The following is a 6381-nucleotide window of genomic DNA, read 5'->3' as shown; positions in this document are numbered from 1 at the left end:
TGAGGGGAGGAGGACCTTCTCTATCAGTGGAATGGGAAAGGGGCATAGGAGGAGAAGAAGAGGAAGGGCAAGATTTGAAGGGGATGAGGAAGGGAGCTATAGCTGGCATACAAAGTGAAAAAATTGTAATAAATAAGAAAATTTAAAAATAAAAAAGAGAGATACATGCCTCTATTTACATGATTATTAAATGTAAGTCAAGACAATATTGTTCCAATTCTTTGTAAGTTTTTCTTGGAAATGTGTTTTCTCACTGGTTTATAAGGTGTTTAACATTGTCAATATTAAGTCATCTACCTGTTCATTTATCCAGACAGGAAATCAAGCCTAGATTAATATTGTTTTCCATAAGCATTTTTATGAAAAATTCATTTCTTGGAGCAAAGTTTTTGGTTCTGTTGGTCTCCTTGTGGAGCTCTATCACCTCCCCCCCCCCAAGGTATTTCTAGTCCCCGCCCTTCTTCTATAAGATTCCCTGTAGTCTGCCCAAAGTATGGCTGTGGGTCTGAGCATCTGCTTCAATACCCTACTGGGTAGAGTCTTTCAGAGGCCCTCTGTGGAAGGCTCCTATCCTGTTCCATGTATTCTCCTACTTCTGATGCCTATTATGTTTGCCCTTCTGAATGAGAATTAAGCCTCTACCCTAGGGTCCTTCTTGTTGTTTAGCACCTTTAGGAATATAGATTTTAGTATGTTTATACTATATTATATGGCTAATATCCATTGCTTCTAGGAAACCTCATTCAGAATGACCTTTTCTAGATCCCACCATTTGCCTGCAAATTTGATGAATTCCTTGTTTTTAATAGGTGAGTAGTATTCCATTGTGTAAATGTACCATAATTTCTGTATCTCTTCTTCCATTGAGGGACATCAAGGTTGTTTCTGGCTATTATGAATAAAGCTGCTACAAACATGGTTGAGCAAATGTCCTTGTATACTTGAGCATAGTTTGGATATATGCCTAGGAGTGGTATAGCTTGATCTTAAGGTAGCAGTAGTTCTAATTTTCTGAGAAAGCGCCAGATTGATTTCCAAAGTGTTTGTACAAGTTTACATTTCTACCAGCAGTGGAGGAGGAGTTCTCTTTTTCCACCTCTTCTCTAGCATATGTTCTCATTTGAGCTTTTGATCTTAGCCATTTTGATGGGTGTAAAGTGAAATCTCAGGATTGTTTTGATTTGCTTCTCCCTGATGACTAAGGACATTGAACATTTATTTAAGTGTTTGCACCAACCAAAGACCATGCATTGAGAGGACCTAGACCCCCTGCTCAGATAGACCATAGGCAGCTCAGTCTCCATGTGGGTTCCCTAGTAAGGAGAGCAGGGGCTATCTCTGAAATGGACTCAGTGGCTGACTCTTTGATCACCTACCCCTGTCGTGGGGTCAGCCTTACCAAACAACAGAGAAGACAATGCAGCCATTCTTGATGAGACCTGATATCCTAGGGTCAGATAGTAGTGGTGGTTGTGGTGGAGGACCTCTTCTATCAGTGTACTAGGGGAGGGGCATAGGGAGAGAAGAGGATGGAAGTGTGGTATTGGGAAGAGATGAGGGAGGCACTACAGCTTGGATAAAAAATGTATGAATTGTAATTAATAATAATAAGAATAATAAATCATTTCTTTAAATTTAGTCAGTTTTGCTGATTTAGGGTACGTTACGTCATTTTATTTAAGCTTTCTCTCTTGTTTTATCTTTGTTTTTATGTCTTTTATTGCTAACATGTTTTTAGCCTCGAATAAATTTAACTTGGTGTTAACTGATTCTGCTCTAATAAGCAGGTTGTTGATAATTATGCAGAAGTAAAACCAGTGCAATATTTTGTCAAGAGGTATATTTCTGTACTCCCTGAAATTGACCGAACTCAAAAATACAGACAAGCACATTCATTCATTTCTGATACAGTGGACAAGGTCTGCTTTCTGCTCTAGCTTTTTCTGTTCTCTCTCTGACCATCCTCTATGCGGAAGCTCTTCCCAGTGTTTGAGGCTTAACTAACTGACTTCTGCATCCATCTTCACCTCTCAATATACTCTTGAGGTGAGGTCAGATTTGAAAGTCAGGCTTTACTATTTCTGAAGTGAAAGAAACATAACAAGCATTTTTTTATGTGTGTGATTTGCATCAAATCCATTAAAAATAATTAGATCTCAAGAAAGAATCTACTGCATCTCAGGTTAAAATGCTTTAAAGTCAGAAGTTAATTTAACTGGAACTGGCTGATTTACAATATTTGTTCTTTTTTGCACTGGCAATCTTTCTACTTATTGATTCTAATTTCATTCTCAAATTTTCAGCAAAGATTAAAATTTTTAAATAGCTTTAAAGAAAGTATTCATTTTTATTCAATTACACAAGATAAGATTTGTCATTTTAATGCAACAATGAACTGAAATTTTCTTCCAATTATAATTTCAATTTTGTTTAAAGACAATATGGAAAAAATACTGATATAGGCTCCAACAAGATAGATAAGTGATAAAAATCTGACATCAAATCTGAGTTAGATACTCTGGACTGGCATAATAGGAGGAGAGATCTAGCTCCATTGAGATGTCCTCTGACCTGTAGAAATACACTGTGACATTCGAATGTATACACAAACAAACACACACACATACACACACACAAAGCAAATAAATAAAATGTGATAAATAGAAAAATTAAATAACATACTGATATTTCATCTACCATTTGTGTGGATATATGTTTTTAACTTTGAAAAAAATAAATCATTCTTCATTCAATATGGTAGCCATGTACTACATTTGGCTATTTACTCTTAAATTAGTTACTTTTGAAGTGAACTAAATACTCAGTTCCTTGTCTTAGTCAACTCTTTTATGTCTGTAAAGAGACATCCTGACCATGGCATCTCTTACAAGAGAAAGCACTTAACTGGGGCTTGTTTCCATTACCATCATGTAAAATAACATGATAGCATGCAGACAAACACGGCATTGGAGAAGTAACTGACAGCTCTATATCTAGATCCATAGGTAGCAGGAAGAAAGACTCTGCACTTGGCTTGGGCTTTTTTTATTTTTTTATTTTTATTTTTATTTATTTATTTTTTTTTCTTTTTTCGTGTTTTATTTTTTTTCTTATCAGTTACATTTTATTAACTATGTACCCCAGCCGTGTCCCGATCCCTCATTCCCTCCCAGTCCCTCCCTCCCTCCCTCATCTCCACCGTGCCCCTTGCCAAGTCCACTGATAGGGGGAACCTCCTCCCCATTCATCTGATCCTGTTTTATCAGGTATCCTCAGGACTGGCTGCAAAGCTCTCCTCTGTGGCCTAACAGGAATGCTCCTCCCTTGGGGGGTGGGGAGGCCAAAGAGCCAGCCATTGAGTTCCTGTTAGAAATAGTCCTTGTTCCCCTCACTATGGGAAGCCAATTGGTTACTGAGCTACCACAGGCTACATCTGAGCAGAGGTTCTAGGTTACATTCATACATGGTCCTTGGTTGCATGTCAGTCTCAGAAAAGACCCTGTGCACAGATATCTTTGGTCATTGTGGAGCTCCTATCCTTTCCTCATCAGACTAACTCCCCTTCTTTCTTATGATTCCCTGCACCCTGCCAAAAGTTTGGTCACGAGTCTTTGCTTTGAAAACACCGCTAGTTAGAGTCTTTCCAATGCGCTCAGTAGACTCCTGTCAATGTTCAATGCGTATCCCATCTGTCTTTCTAAACGAGGACTGATAATCTTACCCCATGTCCGCTCTCTTGATTATCTTTTTTTTAGGTGTATAGATTTCATTATGTTTATTATATCTTATAGGTCTATATAAGTGAGTATATACCGTGTTTGTCTTTCTCCTTCTGGGATATTTCACTCAAGATGATCTTTTCTAGATTCCACCATTTGCCTGCAAATTTCAAGATTTCCTCCTTTTTGATTGCTGAGTAGTATTCCATTGTGTAAAAATACCACAATTTCTGTACCCATTCCTCCATTGATGGACATCTGGGTTGTTTCCAGGTTCTGGCTATTACAAATAAAGCTGCTATAAACATGGTTGAGCAAATATCCCTTTTGTGTACTTGAGCAAACTTTGGGTATATACCTAGCAGTGGTATAGCTGGGTCTTGAGGAAGCACTATTCCTAATTGTCTTAGAAAGCGCCAGATAGATTTCCAGAGTGGTTGTACCAGTTTACATTCCCACCAGCAGTGGAGGAGGGTTCCCCTTTCTCCACAACCTCTCCAACATGTGTTGTCCCTTGATTTTTTCATTTTAGCCATTCTGATGGGTGTAAGGTGATATCTCAGGGTCGTTTTGATTTACATTTCCCTGATGGCTAATGAGGATGAGCATTTCTTTAAGTGTTTCTCTGCCATTCGATATTCCTCTGTCGAGAATTCTCTGATTAGCTCTGTTCCCCATTTTTTAATTGGATTACTTGCTTTGCTGCTTTTCAGCTTCTTTAGTTCTTTGTATATACTCGATATTAGTCCTCTGTCAGATAAAGGGTTAGTGAAGATTCTTTCCCAATCTGTAGGCAGGCCTTTTGTTTTGATGACAGTGTCCTTTGCTTTACAGAAGCTGTTCAGTTTCATGAGGTCCCATTTATTGATTGTTGCTCTTAGAGCCTGTGCTGTTGGTGTTCTGTTCAGGAAGTTGTCTCCTGTGCCAATGAGTTCTAGGCTGTTCTCCACTTTTTCTTCTAACAGATTTAGAGTATCTGGTTTTATGTTGAGGTCTTTGATCCACTTGGACTTTAGTTTTGTGCAGGGTGATAAATATAGATCTATTTTCATTTTTCTGCATGTGGACATCCAGTTGGAGCAGCACCTGTTACTCAACGACAGCTGGCTTAAGGAAGAAATAAAGAAAGAAATTAAAGACTTCCTAGAATTCAATGAAAATGAAGGCACAACATACCCAAATTTATGGGACACACTGAAAGCAGCGCTCAGGGGAAAATTTATAGCACTAAGTGCCTGCAAGAAGAAATTCGTAACAGCACATACAAACAACTTAATGGCCCAACTGAAAACCCTAGAAAAAAAAGAAGCATATACACCCAAGAGGAGCAGAAGGCTGGAAATAATCAAACTCAGGGCTGAAATCAATCAATTAGAAACAAGTAAAACTATTCAAAGAATCAATGAAACAGAAAGCTGGTTCTTTGAGAAAATCAACAAGATAGACAAACCCTTAGCCAAACTAACTAAAAAACAGAGAGAATCTATCCAAATCAACAAAATCAGAGATGAAAAGGGTGACATAACTACAGACACAGAGGAAATTCAAACAATCATTAGGTCATACTACAAAAGCCTATATGCTACAAAATTTGAAAATCTAAATGAAATGGACAATTTTCTTGATAGATTCCATCTTCCAACATTAAGTCAAGATCAGGTAGAAAGACTGAACAGCCCTATATCCCCCAAGGAAATTGAAGCAGTCATTCACAGTCTCCCCTCCAAAAAAAGCCCTGGGCCAGATGGTTTCAGCGCGGAATTCTACAAGGCTTGGGCTTTTGAAAATTCAAAGCAAACTTCCAGTGATACACTTCCTCCAGCAAGACCACACCTACTCAAACAAGGCCACACCTCCTAAATCTTCCCAAGTAGTGCCAAGCCATGATGACAAAGCATTCAAACATAAGTGTCTGTGGGGGTCATGCTTATTCAAACGACCACAATTTCAAATGCTAAAAAGCCACTAGTCAAAAGCTGATTTATTTTTGTACTGATTTTTATTAAATCACAACCAGGGTCTTGTGTATGTTAGGTACATGCTCATCACTAAGGTATTTCCAACATAATGGCTCTTGGTATTCACAATGCTGAAATTGTCCATATTGTAATAAGTCATCATAGACAGTGCTATCTCACAACATTCCATTATATATCAGTTGTCTAATTATAATATGGATGTTTTAAAATTTTCTAGCATTTGTGATTTTTTTTTACATTATCCTTTTATTTTTGAGATTATAACACATCATTTCTTGATTCCCTTTTCTCCCGGCAAACCCTTTTATATATCCCCATTTTTTTTTCTAAATTTACCAATCACGGTCTAAGCATATGAACTTCATTAATTCATTTAATATGAGTTAAGTTTTAGGAAAATTGTATTTTTATGTTATAATTTATAGGATGTACTGTAATAAAGATCTTGAATATCCTTAAAGGTGTATATCTTAATAACTTGGTCTCCTGCTTGGTGCTATTAAGAGGTCCTGACTTCTTTAAGAAGGGGGTCTAATGGGAAGTCTTTAGGGAATTCTGTGCATGCCATTGAAAGGGACTGGGGTTTGTCTTTTCCTGCTTATAAAGTAAATGCTTGATCTACCACACGTTTTGCTCTGATGTTCTGCCTCACTGTGGAACAAAGTCTTAACCACTATAAGACT

The sequence above is a fragment of the Psammomys obesus genome, unplaced genomic scaffold (genome assembly GCF_907164565.1).
Source record: "Psammomys obesus unplaced genomic scaffold, mPsaObe1.curated_primary_1811, whole genome shotgun sequence".
In the NCBI taxonomy this organism is placed as follows: Eukaryota; Metazoa; Chordata; class Mammalia; order Rodentia; family Muridae; genus Psammomys; species Psammomys obesus.
Note: the sequence above shows the minus strand (reverse complement) of the source record.